This window comes from Motacilla alba, chromosome 1, assembly GCF_015832195.1.
Source record: "Motacilla alba alba isolate MOTALB_02 chromosome 1, Motacilla_alba_V1.0_pri, whole genome shotgun sequence".
Classification (NCBI taxonomy): domain Eukaryota; kingdom Metazoa; phylum Chordata; class Aves; order Passeriformes; family Motacillidae; genus Motacilla; species Motacilla alba.
The window spans coordinates 113053851-113073811 of record NC_052016.1 but is presented as its reverse complement, the minus strand read 5'-3'; the positions used below and the strand labels follow the sequence as shown (position 1 = coordinate 113073811).

The following is a 19961-nucleotide window of genomic DNA, read 5'->3' as shown; positions in this document are numbered from 1 at the left end:
TTTTACTTCTTGTTTCAGAAAATTTACCTTTTTTATTCTAAAATTTAAAAAATAAGTAAGATTTATGTGCTTAGACTGTAACTGGTGACAGGTAGATCACCAATATAAAGAAAAACCTGGACTTTCAAGGAAGTTTTTGAAAGCATTTGTATCTTAAGGAGAAGCAGAATGTAGGCAGAGAGGGCAGAAAGCCTGACAGGAGGAGCGATCTAGAGGAAGGCCAGCTCTGAGATGAGTGATCTTTGAAATGTCACAGAAAAGTTCCTGATCTAAAGAAGTTACAGTGAACAGGATTTTTTACACATAATTGCATAAGTTAGTAGCAGGGCTGGGATTTTTATTTTTTTTTTTTTGGTTTCTTTTCTGTCTGAGGAGGAAGAAAAGGTGGAGTAAATTCTTTAAGAAATAATCAGCTTCATACCATGTGACTCCACAAGGGCTTATTTAGACTCCAGGTCTCCTGTGCTCACCCCACAAGAGCTGATATTGGAAAGAGGAGTATAAAATCTCCTGGGTGATGTCTGTGCAACCCTGGGAACGCCATGGCTATGGTGAGTAGGAGCTGCTCCACAAGGAGGGTTATCCAGCACTGCCTCATGGAAACAGCACCGAGCCCTGCTCTCAAGGCCACTTCTCAGACTGCATTTCAGAGGCCTTCAATACCCCAAAGTGAAAAAGGAAATCTTCTTACCATCGACACAGAGTTAGGGAATTGCATTCTTAAGGAACCTATTGCACGTAGTCAGAAGTTGGTGCATAGTATCTTAATTCCCAACAACATTTTTGTCTGAAGAGCTGAGGACAGAAAAAGAAACCCCTAAAACAATATTAGTGTACAAAAGAAATCCATGAAGATCTGCTGCTGAGCATAAGACCCATATGGCACTTACATCTTTTGAGTAGACAGGAATGGGATAAGCTGCAACATGGAGTGGAGACTGTGCTTCAGAAACAGCCAGTAAAATATGTATTTGTCTGGGTCTTTAGTTACAATTAAGTCAGCATCTCATGAGATATAGGTTAAAGAGAGATTTGCACTTCCAGATAGTAGATTTAAAAATGAGAAAGATACAGAGAAGATGTGGCAAAGACATCTGAAACCAGCCCACTTCTGTGGAATGCATTTTTAAATACCTCCCTCATCACATTGGAGAAAATGCTGTGATGGTACAAGTTCTTGTTTTCAGAGAAATGAAGCAAAAAAGCCTTGAGAGCAGAGAGAAAAAAACCTCACTTTAAGAATTATTGCTTTTGTCAGCAGCTGTTACTCAAATTTCTTACATATGGTGCCAACAAAAAATATGATTCTTCAGACATAGTACAGTACATTGTGTAAGTTTGACAGTCAGATATTTATTTCTTGAATTCTGTTCAGAAGAATACAGACACTAAAGCTGAGTAGAACTTAAAGTTACTTAAAAGAGTCTAAGCTAACAGAGTAAAAACCCATATGTCAATATAAAACCCACCCAAAAAAACCCCAGTTGTGTACACAGAAACAAAATCACACAGGATGTACTATAATAAACAATCTCTCATGACTGCAAGCAGACACTCTTTCAAAGAAAATCAAGGATTGAAGAGAAAAATCTTTTTCATGGGAAAAAAAATAATTCTGCAATTACTTTGAGAAAAGTGAAATATTCACATTAATTAAAAAAAAAAAAACAAAAAAAAAAATCAACTAAACAAAAACACCCCAGACTAATTAGCCATTAGTCCACTCAAGTACACCTTATTTACCTGTGTAAAGACCTTTCCAATGATTTGCCACAGGGAAGTGCTCTCTAGGGAAAGTGGATATTTTCAGTGACCTAGGATTACAGGAACATCAAGAACATGAATCTAAGCTATGGAATTAATCAGACATGAATGCAGATTATGAAACAAAAATTAAAAGTTGTGACCAAGTGGACAAGGTTCAGGAAGCACAACAGCCTCAGCCAGCCAGTCACCAGGGGTGCTCCCAGGGCTAAGCTTTGGGTCTGGTCCTGTTTAACACCCATAATACATGGATATGGGAATTTAATGTACATTATTTCACTGTGTCCATTCCTTGGATTTGAAAAACTTAGTCTTTTTTCTACTACTCCACTTTACAAAGTTTCAGTGTTGGTAATATCTTTTCAAATAAAATTTTCATCAAATATTCAAAATTCCTTTACAGTAATGTAGTTATGTTATTTATGCTTCATGATTAGTTTTCACATGATCAGATACTAGATCTGTACATTTCTATATTAAATTTCCTGCTCTTCAACTTGACAAACAGCAATTTATACCTGTAGATGCAAGGTTATCTTCTCACTCTGGCTTTAAAAGTCAGCACGTTTTCATATGACAATGTGGAATTATTAACTGGTCAGAGAAGAGTAAGGATAAATTCCATAGCTGGGGGACTATTAAAAATCATTAAAGAGATAAGACTGACATTGTCAGAAGAGCAATATTAAAAACTCACTCTGAAACCTTTCAAAATTTAATTTGATATTTCACATAAAGAAGAAAACTGACATTTTATAAGCATAAAAATGACATTAATGTTCGTAGATAATTTATATTGAATATATTAAATTCAGTAAAACAACGAGTAAGAATCTGAGAGGTGAGGGACTTGAATAAGTTTAACCAGGATGAGGTAAAAGTAAGGTTTATTTGTCCCTTCCTGAGTATTTCCATGACTGTGCATTTTTCAGTGTTACAACTACAGCAGCTGAGCTATGGATACAATTTTGTACCATGAAATCCATATTCCACTCCCAAAAAGCAACTAAATCAAAAGATTGCCTATAAAGCAACATCCTCAGTCTTTTAAAGTCTACACTGGGGATTTGATACCCTCTTTAGCAGCCTTTTGAGTGCTGCTATTATTAGATGGACACATTTCAGAAGGACTGGTACGTTAGGAAATCTCAAAGATAATTGAAACACCTATTGAAACACATCCTTTTCCTAACTACTTGTGTTCCTCTCTGGCCTGTGAATTCCTTCCAGGAGAAATTTGGTACATGGACGATGGTACATGTACTTCACTAGCACAGTCTGAATTTTACATTTTGTTTGGATATCCCTGCCCTCCTCAGACCAGGGATGCAACTGCCCAATCCACAGAGATATATGTGCAGTGTAGCTCTTAAAGATGTCTTGCATGGAGAGGATATGTGTTTGTATTAATAAAACATTGGAGATATATTGTATCAGACTGCCTAGAAAATAAGCAACAAAATCGGAAGCATTTTGGTCCACTATATAATTTTTTTTTTGTTTTTCTTTTTTTTCTTTTTCATAAATAATATGCATTACAAGATCCTGAGGACTACATGCTGGATCTTTCCATTGAAACAGAAGAAAGTAATAGTTAGGATCAAATAAACCCTGGGAGATATCCTGCAAAGTAACAGAATGTCATCTGCCTTAGAAAAGCTTGTGCTGACTGAGCTGCTGTCTCCCTTTTCAGAAGTCATCAATATATATATCAAATTTACTCTATACATCAAGTCGTGTGCTTGTGTATTGTGCTCCATGAAAACTGTTTCTTCTGTTATTATTCTTCTCTGAGCATACACTTGTGGCTGTAACTCCTATTGATTTTCCCAGAAAGGGATAGGATCCAGGCTGTATAAAGAAGTGCTCTATTATTACTGGTGGGAAATGAACTGCTTCCTACTCCATCTTTTATACAACCATCCACTGAAAAATCCATCCCCAACCACCCCTGCATGCACTTCTCAGTTCAGGAGAGTCATATTCTGGATAATTTTTTAGCTCCTTACAGTGATTTCAGTCACACAGGAGCAGAAAAGAATCAAAGGTAAAAGGCTCTAAGAAGTGTCCATAGAAATTCTATATTGTGTGTCCCTTTGGAGCTGCTATGTGTTTTGGCTCTACATAAGATGCCTTATCTAAGAAACTAACTCAGGCCAAAATAAAGCTTTATTTTTTTTTCCTGACTATTTCATAAGCAAATATTCTTATTTATTCAGACTACCTAAAGCGTTGTCTGCATTGCCAGACACAGGACATACATTCTTGAAATTCATGTTGTGCTCTTGTCCAATTAACAATATGTGTTAATTGATTCTATATTTAGTACATGCTGTGGTATTTTTGGCAATACTAAAGTCCTCTTCAAGATTCCCACTGAGATTTCTACTTACCCATTATATTGAAGACGTTTTTTTAATCACAGTGGGGTTTATTTGCATGAGAGCAAATGCCAAATATTTAACTTTTTTAAAGCTAATATGAAGAGTCTTTAGTAATCCCTATCAGCAGTATACTTTTAATTTTGTTAATATCATCTGGCTATGGCTACCCTAGTATAGTAAATATAGTAGAACAGAATATGGAATTGAATAATTGAACACATACACTGAGATGTATGCTGTTTCTTTGATTTTCAAAATGAGAAATTTTAATTGCTTATTAAAACACTAAGAGGAATTTGTTCTCTCTGCTGCTATATAGGTAAGCAGACCATTGATAGTAAACAATGATAAAATTGTTTTTCATACACAGAGGCAATTCTACTCTATGAAGCTGCTTCTACACTGAAATAAAGATCAGATTGTGATTGTGCTTAGGAAATGTATTGAGTGAGAAGCTCTTTTTGATTATATGAAACAAAATTTTCTGTAAGTTATCAAGTGACTCACAAAATTATCCCTTCCATGGGGTTCCTGGTCATAAAAGAAAGACAACATATAGATTAAAAAATAACAAAGTAGGGTATTAAAGGTGCATTGTCCATACAGCCACCACTGTACTGACTGGCACTTAAGGTGTGCATTGCATGTGGATAAAAAATTATGAGTGCATTCATTGCATGAGAAATTCACAATAAAAGATAATTAGGAGATAAAATTCTTGATGTGGCACCTAATGAATAGTATACAAATAATAGAAAACAGGATTCCAGGTTTGCATCTCACTGTTCAGTAGTTTGACTTCACTGAACACTAAAAATTTCAGCATGAGAAAAAAATAGTATTTTTGCTTGCTATTAGCCATTGCATTTGAATAAGGTGTCCTGCAGGACAAGCTCAGATTTAAACCTGTATTTAGGGTTTACCAAGTAAGCTAAAGGTCTTTTTTTAAAAATTTATTTTTAGTGACAGAGAAGAATACGGGAGTGATTAGTATTAATGGCCAATGTTTTTCTAGTGGCTGATTGTGAAACACCACAGAATAGCTCAGTTCTTCACTATGATGAGTAAAATAGCAACCAAAATATTAAACTATAATCCTATGAAAGGACTGCATGAGAAAGATAAGCTTGAAGATCAATGGATGGATAGATAGATAGATAGATAGATAGACAGATAGATAGGTAGATAGATAGACAGATAGATAGGTAGATAGATAGATAAAAATCATAATTCATTATGCTGAAAAAAGTTCCCTTAATATATTAAGTCAAATCCTGTCAAAACATTACTACTGCTTGCCAGGAGAGACAGCAGCTATGCATGCATGGCTTCCTAAGAGTGGACTCCACCATTGCCGGGAAAAAAAAAAAAAAGACTGTCATGGAATATTTCCAAAAATTAAGCCATTCATTTTCCAAAACCTCATATAACTTCTTTTAATCTTCATTTTTTTTAGGTTTCCCTCAAGATCAATAAATTCCTAAGGTTGTTGTATGATGAATCAAAGATGAAATTTCTGCTATCTGATCCAAAATCATAAAAATACACGTCCTTTGCAAGTAGATATACATATAAATGATGCTAAAAACTGTGAAAACTGCAAAAAACCACTTTATACATTTATTTAAATGCCTCCATTGACCATACAGGCAATGTCATTGCAAAACTATGGAGACATCATTATTTGCATGCCTTTTAGGGCCATTTTCATGTAGTGCTATGACTGAAAACCAATTAAAATTCAGATCTTTAGAGACCCAATGGCAATGCTGTCACAATACAATTTCAGACAATTTAATTTAGATGCTGCAGCAGCTGCTTTTCAATGAGATTTTGATGTTTACCCAATTTTGCTGCTGGGTTAATTGAGTCATATTGAGGTCAAGTGGCTTGTCTGCAATCACCCAGATGTAGGCTCACTGAGAATTACAGCTCAGGACTATCACATCTATAAACCTCTGTTTCCCCCAGTATGGCAAAAATACCAACAGAAATAAAATAATCAATGAAACACTCTCAGTAGGAAATTATGTCAGCAGTGCAGCAGCAGCAGATTACTTGGGTTACTTGTGTTACTGGAGAATACCCATTAAGTAAAATGGGAGGAAATACATTAACAAGAAAATGCAAGTAACAGAAGAGAAAAATATTTTAGAATTGATCTCATCTTAACAAACTGACTTATTTTAAAAATACCAACAAGTTAAAATTGAATAATAACCCAAGCACTAAAGTTTAAATAAAACTTCTTGCTTTTGCCACAGGACAAAATAATCTGTTACTGAACTCATTACATCCACTAACTGCTTCTCTGTCTGAAAGCCATATCCAGAATTATAGGCAAAGTGAAAAAAACACTTGCTCAAAAAATAGCTTGAGTTCTCAAACCATTAATAGGTTCAGCTCAGCTGAAACTATTCTGGGGAAAGGTGTCATGGAAAACTGACCTATTGCATGTGCAATCTCGGTTACAGAAATAAATAATTTAAAAATTGTAATTTTCCAGGGGCACATATAAATAATTAAAATTAGTGTATTTTTACTTTGAATATCACATTCCTCTCTCAAAACCATATTTCAAACTATTATGTAATCCTAGTTTGGAACATATGTATCCATGATTAAGCTGCAAGTTACAGTAGGAATTACTAGAGCATAACTCTGCCTTCAGAGTCCTTTGTAAACACTGTCTCAAAGGTGATGTAGGGAATTTAAATATACAACATACAGGATTAGGTAAAAAACAATAGAGTTTTTGTATGTGACTAAAAGAAAAAAACAATTACAACTAGTTTAGTTTTGGGTCACGTTGTTGTGAGGGGAACATATTTTAAAAGTCGTTCTCTCTCTCCATTTTAAAGATGGTCTCTCTCCACAGCTGGTAGTTCAGCTGGTCCAGCAACTTTCTTCTCTGGAGTTATTTTGAACCAGAGATACAATCCTCTGGTTTCCAAATACAGCTTTAACATTGACATTTCCTCTTCATATTTAATTGTTATGCGGAAATTTGATAAATGCCATCTTGTGGTTGTGTTGAAAATCTCCATTTAATACAGCACATTGTTCACCATTTAGATTTTGGCAAATAAAAATGATAGCAAGAGGACAGATAAATGACAGCTAGGAAATAAAGCAATTCATTCTGGTAACATTAAAGTCAAAGGGGGAATATAAGGCTAAAAATTTATTAATCTGAAACAAAAAATTCAGTAATAAAATATATGTTTCTCTTTATTTTTTTTTTTTGTTTAAAATGGGTTTAAAATTAAAAATGGGTTTAAAATTTTAAAATGGGTTTAAAATTTTAAAATGGGTTTAAAATTTTTTTGGTTTAAAATGGTTTAAAATTTTATCAATTGAAATATTCATAACCAGATCTTTTAGCATGTACTGGCAAGCATGAATAATAAAGAGAAATAATGAAGAAATCATTATATTTTCCTGTCTTTTCTACCTTATTTTAAAAGATACCTTAAGAGTTATTACAATGATTTTTTGGGGTAGAAATGGAAGTGTCAACTGACAAAACCAAGTTCAACTACTTCCTAATTGTCAAAAAAACCCCATGTGTGTTGAAACTTGCTATTGAAATATGCTTTTAACTAATTCACCTTCTCAACATTTTCTAGAATTTTAGCAATTATAAACTTCTGAATGAGTAAACTCTAAAATTGTTGTATCACAGGAAGAGATGCTATAATATCATAGAAGTTTGAAATATCACATAGAGCAAGAATATCACAACTGTATATGTGGAGAAAAAAATTTCAAAAACTTTTTCTTTTCTCCACTGGTATTTCCTTTGGTTAGTATTAGTTTTAGTAATTTAGAGATGATTTCTCTTGAACCATTGAAACAAAAGTTTTCTAAACTAATCCTAAATTTCTTAGTGTTCCTTTGAACACAAAATTTCTCTTTTTCATGTTTTCTACTTTTAAAACACCATGCAAAAATCTTTATGGCAAGGTACTGAATGTTCCCATTGGGAAACACAGACCAAAAATTAGAGAAGGAAGCAGATCAGAGATGTTACAGACTTCAGATCAGGCACTGCTGATGCACAAGCAGATTTATTAGTGTGATCATTATTTCACCAGACTTCATTATTTAAGAAAGATAATCAAGCTTTCAAACATTATATGGCCCTGTTTCATTTTTTCAAAAACCTTCTGTGCTTCTGTAGTGATTTTAGTTACTGACAGAAGAGAGCTTGAAACTTTATTGTTAAATAAACAGAAGAAAAAAAAATTAAAGTATTTGCACAGGAAGGCCTTATTGATTGATAGGGTGCTATTTATCACATTCTTTGGCACAGAGTTCAGATTTCGTGACAGAGAGAAAGAAGAGGAATAGAAAGAACTGACTCCCTCTCAGTGAAGCAGTCTCTAAAGAAAATATTAGGAAACTGCAGACTAAAATAACAGTGAGTTGGTAGAAGACCAATTATAAGCTTTTAGTTATTTTCTTTAACAAATGGGCAATCTGCAGGAATACCTTATTATTCATATCAGGTCTATAATCTGGTTCATATCATAATAATATTATTCACATCAGGTCTACCATCTAGCTCAACAAGGATGAGTCCTGCAGTTGGGAAGGGGCAATGCTGGATACAAAATTGTGCTGGGAGACACCCAGCAGCCTTGGGACAAAGGGCCAGAGGGTCCTGGGGAGCATCAATCTGAACATGAACCAGCAGTGTGCCCTTGCAGAAAACACACCAATGACATCCTTGAGTGCATGAGATGGAGCACCACCGGCAGATGGAGGCGGCGCCACACCTGGAGCAGTGTCCAGCTCTGCCTTCCCCCAGTCAAGAGAGTCTGGAAGGGACATTGAATTGATTAGGAGACTGGAGCACCTCCTCTGTAAGGAAATGCAAAGACAGCTGGGACTTTCTAGGCAAAAGAGAAGTCTCAGGGAGATCTCACTGATGCATTTAAATACCAGAGGGAGCGTGTGAACAAGATGGAGCCTGGCTTTTTTCAGTGGCGCCTTGACACAGGAAAAGAAACAGAACAACTTCTGTCTGAATGTCAGGAAGCACTCTTATCCATTCCCTTTTTATGCCCTATGCTCTTGAGATCAAGGCTGCCATTGAGACAAGTGTTTGGTGTGACACAGCAGCCACCACGGGGATTAGTTATAGTGGATTAGGATCTTCTTCTTGCAAACAGCTCCATGTCAGCAGTTTATAAATGTAACTGCAAGAAAAATGAAGCCTAACATTAACTGCTTGTTCTTAGAATGTCTTATGCACTAACTTCCATGATACATGCTTTATATATTTTTTAGGGGCACTCTGGTATCAAGGAAGAAGTTCAGCTCTTCTGGATGAGAAAGGACGAGATGCTATTTTATTTAGTTTTTGTCCTTCTAACTCAAGGAGCTGAGGCATCAAGACTTGGATGGGTGCCCCTTCTTTTGTCATCGAAATTAAGTCATTAATTCCTGTGTCAGAAGAATCCAGTTTCAACAAGGAGGTACAATTGATCACAATTTTTAAAAATGTAAAAGACAATGGTGTAGAAAGCTTATCATTCTGACCTTGCAAGGGAATCATTAAAATAACGTTCAAAAGGATCTACAAGTACTGTGCTACATAGTGCATTCCATGATTTTTTAAAATTGTATTATTTATATTTGAATTTTAATTTACAACTACAATTTTTGAGCTTTTATAATGAGAAATATATTAACAGTAGGAAACAATTCCTCAAGGAGAGTAGTTGTCTTTATTAATACATCATGATAGCCCAATCTTATCTTGACTTTTCTCTGCACGTACATGAATACACAAGAACTGTATTTATTGTGGAGACCCTGAGGGGCATTCCCGGGTTTAGGGAGACACAAGAAATTTACCTCAAAAAGCTGTTAGACCCCACTGGCTCATTCCCTTGTTCCTATGTCTGTTCCTGTGTCCCTGAGCCACTCCCTCTCTATTCCCTGATTGGCCCTTATCTTTATGCTGCCCCAAGACCAGGGTCACCCCCAGGCCCTCCAGAGATTGATAAACTCAGACCCTCCTCCTGTGGTGCTGGGGACCTGATCATCTCCCCACACGGCTGAGTAAAACATCTGTGGATATTATGCAAAGGCCCTTTTTGCTTCCTTACCCTGGCCTTTACTAACAGCAATTCAGGCTGCAACATGTATATATTAAAACACCTCAGATTTTTAGTTTGCTGACTCCAAGAACATTAGCATTTGCTTTGTCTATATTAGCAAGATGAATAGATAATATTCATGTTGCTTGTGTATGCTAAGCAATAAATTTTTCTGGCAGTACTTTAAATACTAGACCAAAGCCAATAAACTCAATCATATGCAATCAATGCACAAAAACCTTGAATGCTGTCTGAACATTTCACTGTCATGGATGCTGGTGATGCTCTTACAAAAATAAAATACTTATGGACATCATGATCTAATAAACTCCCCCTATTCATACACTCCTTTTCTTATTTTTCAAGATTTAAATGTGTGGTGGCAGTTACACAATTCTGCAATGTAATCTGCAATGTTCTTCACAATCTAATCTTATCTATATACATACATGAGATTTATTAATTAGTTTCACATTATTTTGTTCCTCATACATACTCTCTCATGCAGAAAAAAGGAAATAAAGTTCATTTTCAGATAAAATCGCAATTAATCAACATCATTCATCTTATTTACATTATTCGTTTCATTTCAAAAATTCACAGGCCACCTTGGCTGCCTATTAAATTCAGTGGAGCATCTTGTCAAAATCACCTATGCAGTCTTGTCTTTTCATATATATTGTGAATTATGTAACCATCAAACTAACACACAAGACTAGACAAATGATTATAAATTCAAAATCTGATAAACATTTACAATAATCTGCCTTAGAATTCCTGTAGTTGTCCAAAGCACATAAAGAACTATATTGTATGTCCTGGAATTCTTTGGAACCATTTTTTTTGCTGTTCATAAATTCTTTTTCTTTTTTTATCTTGTATGACTGGACATTCACATGTTATCATACACACATCGTGTCTTCTTTCACTACAGTATTAAAAATGGAATGAAAGGACAGTGAAGAATGAATAAGCATGAATGAGGCTATGGGTCAGTTACAAACACTTATTTAGCACAATGAAAACCCCAACTATTTCACAGCATTAAGCTGATGATTTTCTTCAGGTCTGTCAAGGCCTCTTGTTAAGATTCCTGATAACTATTTTAGCCTCCTTCTCAGGGAAGGATCTATTTCTAAATAATAGTGTTATGGTGCATCCTGAGGAATAAAAGCCGCAGTTCCATTGCCAATTCTTTTTTTTCCTTACATGTAAAGAAGTCATACTATAACCCTGTAGTCTAATCACCTATCTGAAGTACACTGTGAACTGCATGACTTTAGTACTGGAATGTAACTTCTGTTTGAGGTGGAGCATGTATTTTACAAAGATAATTTTATTCTGTTTAAATGTTCCAGCAAATGAACAATTCACCAAACCAATAATTAAAAGGCTCTGACTATACTAGCCAGAAGTCAATCATTTTTTCTAGCCTGAGTGCATGTTGCTTAACTTGCTTGCCACAAAACCTCATCCTGCCTTTCACTGAGCCATGCTACTTGATGTTCCTGTCCTCTGTCACATATTTAGGATAATAGATGCAGAAATAAAACACGAGTTCAAGTCTGAGCATTATTTAAAATGACTACATGGACCTTTTCTCAGTCACCTCATTTCTGGGCAGAGTTCCTCATCCTGTGCATGTGAAGCATTCTCTGTTCTAGAAATTTTAATGCATATATGATGGGATTAAATGGCCACATTTTGGAATAGGCTTACATTATAAAAATTAAAATCAGTGTTTACACTAATCTAATTTATCATCTGCCAAATGTCTCACTTTTATAAATCTGCCAGGAGTAGCTGAATGTTTTCCCCAGAAAAAGGAGATCTATAATGGCCAGAGGAGGGATTGAAATGTTTAAACAAATGTACAGTGCTAACACAGTAGAGCTGTCTCTGCATGTTGTCTATCAAGGTTCTCAACCTTATATCATTCTGGATGCAACTTAGCTCATTAGTTACCTCTGCTGGACATGGCATAACTGATGCACATATTTCAACTGACTCTTAATATTTCCTCATTTAAAAAAATGCATATGTAATAATAATCAAGTAGCTACGTATTTACAGGCTTGACTGCACATTTAAACTTCTCAAGCTAAAAAAAAAAAATTCAGGTAATGGCAAAATGCTTGTCTGCTAGTGTTTTGTGTTTATAATGGTAGCAAATACAATAGTGTTTGCACAATAAAAGAAAGCAGAAAAACATGGATCACAGAATGTTTTAGTTAAATAGCTGGTTTTATACTACACTTCTTCACACCTTATATATTGCATTCTTGATTTTACTTGGATTCAAGACAGCATTGTATTGATCAGAGTGGTTTTCATAATATTTTACTACATTTCGCCAGATATTTTTGTTTTGCTTTCTTTACTGAAATTAAAAATGTTTTGAAAGCATGATTAAGTCAGTTAAAATATGTTTTTAGGTTTTCTAAAGCTCAGAATTCTTACAATTAGATAAACCAGTGATCTCTAACTGTGTCAATCCACTTAAACTTTCTTCACTGAGGGCACTACATAATAGAAGAACTAATAAAACCTTCAATTGTCTATCTATTGCACTGTGTGTTAAGAATGTATATTTTCTAGAAAAAGTCCTTAACACGTATCTTCCCCTCTTCCTTCTTTCTTATACATACCACTGGAAACATGTTACATTACTTTTTGAAAACGTTGGGCAGTTCTCCAGGTGAAGCCATTTTATCCCCATCAAGCAGCTCACCTGTCAGATTGACAGAAGATAACCACGCCTGTCCATACTGCCTGCTCTCTAAGCTGTAAAAGTTTAAATAGGGGAGGCATCATTTTCATTGTCTCTGTAGAGAAATACATATCTTCGAGACTACAAGATCAAAATTCCATGGTGATCATAGTATCATGGATTATCTCAAATTGGAGTGGACACATAATAATTGAGTCCAACTCTCTGTTCCTCGCAGGGCTGCCCAAAACTAAATTGTGTAGGGATACAGTGGTAAACAGAGAAATTTTAGGTAAATATTAATAATGTGAATAATTATATCCTTTTTTATTTGTGATCTTTGGAGGTTAGACTCATTTTAAAGATGGAGTTTTTTTTGCATAATTTCCAGTTCCATTTATTTTCTAAATGTACTGATTCATAGAAAGTTCATGACCTCGTTAGGATCATAAAGCTTTTTGACATGCTCTGCATGTCAACCTCTAACTTTTAACTGAAGTGGTAATTTGCCAATTAATGAAGCTGAAATGACTGAAATAAATATACCCTTTATGCACTTAAAAAGATTATAGAAGAAAAAGCTGCAACAATTCTGAATGTAGTACACAATAAGCAAATCACCCACATTTGATTGTGATTTTTATCTGTATTGTGACACCAAATTTACTTTAAACACATAAAAATTACTTTCTTGCCAATTTTTATCTAACAATTATTGAGTGCCTTGCACTAAATATATTGTACTTTTTTTTTTTTTTGGTGACAAAAAAATCAAACTAATCATAAAATTCTCAGTGACTATTCGTACACTTAAAAGAAAAATCATCCACTGTATGACTCAGATTTATACAAAGATATATAATTTTTGCATTATAACTTGCAAAATCTGCAAATTTGATATACAGTGCTTCAGGAAACATAACTTTGACTCTCACATGTCTTCCAAATAGAACTATTGAAGAATCAGAAAGAGCTAGATACTGGTACATGAAAAGTGCTCAAAACTCTATTAATCATGTCGCTGTTCACTCAAAAACATTACTTCCCCTTTAGCACTCTTCACTGTTGAGAGTCTGTAATAGTTATTCTGTCACTCAAATTAAATTTCTTTCGTGCATTTTCTAAACAGCAAAGAGCAAAACATGATGGTCAAAGTAAGCAGTGCATGTCAATGAGATTCTCAGTGGCTGCAAAGGACTGAAACACAAGCAGATTGCTCATTAAAAGCCACCATTTAAATGAGACTTTGAGAGGAGAGACTTGGATTTTCTGTAGCTTCCCAGAGCTGAGATTTTAATGCAGGATCTGCTGTTCTGTGTCATACACAGACATAACACTGCAGACTGCTGCAGAGCCTCATCCACATATTTATTCCCCCTCCCATCATTGTAGAGGGAAGACAGACATTGCTGGATACCCTCCACATCCCACCTAAGACAACACCCACTGTCCTGTGTAAATGACTTTATGTCAAGTCTTTTCTGTGAGATACAGTAGGCACCCACTGTCCAGCCCAGCTTATCTCACCTGTCAGCCAGCCATGCCTGCCCTGATGGGACTGAGGGACTCAGACTTTCAGTGCTTGAAGAACACATTTCAAAAAATCTGGAATCGTCCATCTTCCTCATACGCAATTGCATCTTATCTCTTTCACTGACACAACGTAACTGTCATTAAACCTGGCAAAAATGATATCTTCAGACCATATCATGTCCACAGAAATGGCATGTACTGATTGATCTTGTTGATCATATTATTTTGACTATAAACACATGAATCCGAATTCTTCTGTTGTAGCTGATTTAATTTTATTTGGCCTTTCTGATTTTCTTCACGTGCTAAACACCCACAAGATTTTAATGTGTGGCTGTATTTTTCTCATAAAGAGTGGGAAAGCACAGCTTAAAAGTACCACTCTAACAAACTGTACATTGTTGTATACACTGTCAGTTTATTGCCCTAATTAACAACTGGGTATTTTCTCTCTGGTGAGCAATATGAGAGGTTAACAGAGTCCTTGTTTTCATTCATTCCCTATTGAACGCTTCCTGCAAGCAACACATTTAATGCTGGGACCTGTATGATTTTAGAATGATTCCCTAAGTAAAGTTCCCACAAAAAAATCCCAAACAAAAACAAACAAACAAAAAACCCAAAACAAAAAAAAAAAAAAAAAACAAAAAAAACAAAACCGAAAAACCCTGCTATGATACAGAAAACTATTTGTAGTGGGAAAGCTGAAGATTTTATTTTTTTTTTTAATAGCAGTAGAAAATATTTCAGGCCAGACAACTGTTCTAATACAACACCTCTTGAATAATGAACAGGCTTGAATTTGAGAGAGGGTTCCTGAGGCCCATAAAGAGTCTACATGCTGTTTTGGCTTCAGCACTTGAGAGCCAAATGGAAAAATTAACCATTCCAATAAGCACAAATGGAGTATTTACTGTCAGTGTATCATAACAGTCCAGTAGATCTCACATCGTTTGAGGCCATTCTTCTTCTCGCGTCAAGTGATGAATGGATCAATACAACACTGGCACTGCAGAAGAAGGAACTGTCACTTACCAAGCACAGAAGCAATACTGCTGTGAAGGAAACCATTTGGGGAGAGGGTGTTTTGGCCTGTAGCAGCAAGTGTTGGGCAGCAGGGAGGTTGGACACACACTCAGTGTGCCCTCCAGCATCAGTTCTGCCTGCCTGGGGGCACTTGGCCCTCTCATTCCTTACCTGGGAGCCTCAGAATGGTACAGCCTAAAAACGTGAAAGCTGTGCGTGTCCTTACTAAGTCTCACTGCCACCTTAGAGATTTTTTTGACAAGGATTCAATATAATTGTGTATAGCAGTAAAGCCACACAATTTATTAATAACTTTTCTACCTATAGTGTTACGGAGCCTGGGGTAAAATTCATAGGACAGAAGAGTGGGAGATAATATATTAATTTTAGGAAGGTATGCACACCTCATTGAAATAAAATAATATAACTCTGCTGCCATGTAATCTGTATATTTTAAATACCTGAACAAAAAATGTGATGTAAAAAAACTAGATGTAAAGGAATGCAGTAATTAAAGTTTCCTTAATCCTGCCACCCTGTGTGCCTATATTACAATGTTATCTTTAAATAGCATGAGAACTTCTTTTTCCCCAGTCTTTCCTCCACTCAGGCACTTTCTTTTCAGATTTGGTACTCTGGATGTGCAAGCCCCAGTAAATGTTCTCAGATCTCATCTTTCTTCCTATCTGACTGCTCAGTATGCAGGTCCTGGTTTGACTTACTGCATATCCTGAACTGAATACAAAGGATTTCATTTCCTTATAAAGTCGTATATGGTTTTATCACTTCACAATCCAGGTTTTTCATTAAACTTTCACCTTTCAAACTAGAATATTTGGCTGCAATCTCACAGGGAAAATATTTTTCCTTTTTCTGCCCAACCTGAAAACTTAGGCCAAACAATTCTTAAAGAGATAGTTTTATCCATTGCTAAATTAACAGAAATTTTTGATCCTCAGATTAACTCCTCTCAAATAAGCCTTGACTGAATGAAAATGACTATTAAATGACATGTACTTGGAATGACTGTATGAGCAGCTGAAAAAGCTGACTCCATTGATAAGTGATGTAGACTCAATTCCTGAGTTCCAGCTGCTTAACTGTGTACTCAGTGAGTGCTGTGAGGACTCTGACATTCGTGTTTAGACTCTAAATGGTTATGCAGGACATTTCCAGCAACTCTTGAATTTTACCTCAAATGAAAACACATTAGTGTGATAGAAGGAAAGAAAGTGTTTGTAGTTTTTAACAGCTCTGAAGCTTTTAATACAAATGTATAACTGCAAATCCAGGTACCACTGGAGTTATCAGACATTTTCCAGTGACTAAGAAGTCAGAGTCTCAGTCAAAAACTCAGACACTTTGAGAGGAAAGAGTTTTATATTGAAAAGTACTTGTATTTTCTGCACTTTGGTAGCAGTGTAAGCCCTTTCCTGCTGTGGAAAGAGCTGCTCCTAAAGCAAATGAGATTCAGATGCCTTGGAGCCAGAACAGTGGCTCAGTTAAAGCCTTTTTTTTTTTTTTTTTCAGTATTAGTTTAAGTGCTCATTTTCCAGACACTCTTTTCCAGCTCAGCTGAGAATAGTGACAAATCCAATGCCTGTCAGTCCTGGAATATTGCCTATCCAGGGGTCCTGAAGCAAATGAAACAAAGATGATGGTTTAGAAGCCTCATCTTTTGGTTTTTACAACTTGTTATTAGCATTATGCAGAATCATACTGCAAGACAGTGTATCACACATATACCTTGGCTGTATTCTAGTAGAAGGTTCTGGGGGTGTCTGAGGCTGAGAATCTTCTCTGTTCTGCTGCTGAAGGCAGATACAAGGCCTGGAGGTCTATGCACCTTATCCTTCTTTCCTCAGCATTGAGAGAAAAGGGATTCTGGAAGCATACTTTCATTAAAAGATGAGATTTTATTTTTCATTTGCCTCAATATAAAATGTTATGCTGAAATAAATTTAATTTTTAATAAGCCTTGCCTTTTCCAAGGGTCCACAAACAGAGAAATAGTACAAGAAAACTATAGCCAAAAGCAAGGATGTTACTAGCAAAGCTAATTTTAGCATGTAGCGCTGATAATAAGCACACAAATTTGAATGCATTTTGATTAAACTTTTGCCTGTAAAGTACCATATTAATAGTAATGCTTTAAACAGAGCTGATGATAACATGAACAATAGCTATTTCAGTAGATGTAGTGTCACACATAGAGAAACTGCCTGTGAGTGTCACTGCTCATTATCAACCACCACAAGGGTGTATTTGACTGTGTGCTCTTTATTTAATAACACACCACATCTGGGGGGTTACTGACTGCTATTTGAAACACATAAGAATTGCATTCATGGTATCTAGATTGAGAACAGCTCTGAACCCGAACCTGAAAGTCATTAATCCTGTTATATTCTGCATCTACAGATCCATGTGTGGCTGGGCCCTCCAGCACAAGAGAGATGTGAGAGGTTAGAGAGGGTAGGGGAGGGTCTAGAGAAAGGCAATGAAGGTGGTCTGTGGCACCTATGCTATGGACAGGCTGAGAGAGCTTTGTTAGTTCAGCCTGGAAATGAGAAGACTCTCAGGAGACTTTGCAGTCTCCTTGAAGGGACCTTCAAAAAAGATGGAGAGTGACTTTTTCCATGGGCAGATGGCAGTGATATGACAAGGAGGAATGGTTTTAAGCTAAAAGAGGGTAGGTCTAGTTTATGTGCTAGAAAGAAATTCTTCATCCAGGGGGTAGTGAGGCACTGGCACAGGTTGCCCAAAGAAGCTGTGGATGCCCCATCTCTGGAAGTGTTCAAGCCCAGGCTAGATGGGGCTCTGAGCAACCTGCTCTTGTGGAAGATGTCCCTGCCCATGGCAAAGGCTTGAAAATAGATAATCTTTAAGGTTCTTTCCAACCCCCGTGATTTCAATCTTATATACAAAGAGATATATCTTCAAATATTGCACATATTTGCATATTCAAATCTATATATATGCTGAGCATAGTGGATCAGCTATGGATGCGTGTGTACGTGTGTATTAGAATGTGTATTTATATACACAAACTAGCTCAGGCAATAAGTGAAAAAAGGAGCCCTTCTCACTGTCTAATCTTGATCAATTTTCTAAATGAAGACCAAATTTAGCACTCAAATGCTGTATCATAATGCCTACTACATTAAAAGGCTGAATGAAGATTACAGAGACATCCTCGGCCTTTGATAATCTTCTCAGCTTTTGCAATTAAATGCCATAAATTTTATTTGGTCACTCTCATCACCTTTGAAATGAGCACCACCAGGTTATGCTACTTTGACAGATGGTAACACTAAACATGCACCAAATATGCAAATTTCATTAGCTTCTCTCTATAGTGGGAATATCTGAACAAATTATTTTCAGTGTTACAAATAAGTTCTATCTGTTAAGTCTGCCTGTAAGCTTTAAAAGATGACATTTAAAAACTAAAGTGAATTTATTTTTTTCATACTACCATCGATTCAAGATATATTTAATAAAAAAGAGTTACTCTTTAGTCATTCTACAGACACTGTTGGAACTGAAGAAACAATTTATTATGAAATGGCATCTTTGCAAGATGGTCTTTATTTACGTCTTGCTTACATGTGAACTCTGATTTTATGATAATAGAACATGGGAAGTATTTTAATCCAAATGGTTTACGTGTTACAAGATGTCATTTTATTACTTCTTGCACATCAAATCTGGAGTCGCTTTGAGATCTCACATGACTTCTTCAAGTACTCTACTCTCTTCACAATGAACTATTGAATCATGTTCATCAGAAATCCTTTGAAAAACCTGCTATTTTGACATTGCCCGACTCAGCAAGTAACTTGCTTCTTTCACGCCCTACATTTCCAAGGCAATATTTCATTACCATCAGTATCAGTATTTCTTTCCTCCAGGTCCCTCCATACTCTGTGCTTACTTGTGCTTTTGACTAGGAGCCAGAATTCCTATAAAATTATTTAGTGGATGGCCAAAAATAAAAAAAAAAATAATCTCTTAGATGTATCAGAAGACTTCAATGAAATAAATTCATTAATTAATTAAATTCTATTTAATTGCTGTCTATTTATATTTCACTGCTAACCTTACCATTGTTTTCTCCTTCATTTATTTTGTTATGAGTATAACAAGTTTCCAAATGTCCATCTGATTTGTATCTGAATTTTCCTGAACACTTTTCCTCACAGGTATAAAATAAAACAAACCCCTCCAACAATTTTTAAAAATAATTTCTCACCATGACATCCTCTTACATTTACTCAATTTTCCGTAGCATGCACAACCAACCCCTAGACAAATAATTAAGCCTCAGATTGAAGACTTGTGATAAAGATGTTTCTTCTTTTTTTTTTTTTAATGAGATAAAGATAATATCCCAGATTTTTTTGTTTTTGTTTGGTTTTTTGGTTTTTTTTT

General features: G+C 35.6%; 1 protein-coding gene across 7 annotated transcripts in view; it reads right to left on the bottom strand.

The window, feature by feature from the left end:
• Positions 1-19961, bottom strand: part of IL1RAPL1 (interleukin 1 receptor accessory protein like 1) — a 687863-nt gene that overhangs the window by 289424 nt on the left and 378478 nt on the right. Inside the window, exon 1 of one of the 7 annotated variants that reach the window (XM_038131545.1) lies at positions 1744-2380. The exons of the other annotated variants lie outside the window; for them this stretch is intronic. The gene's annotated coding sequence lies outside the window, so the exon portion shown is untranslated. Of the gene's footprint in view, positions 1-1743; positions 2381-19961 lie in introns of those variants that run through there. 7 annotated transcript variants of the gene reach the window in all.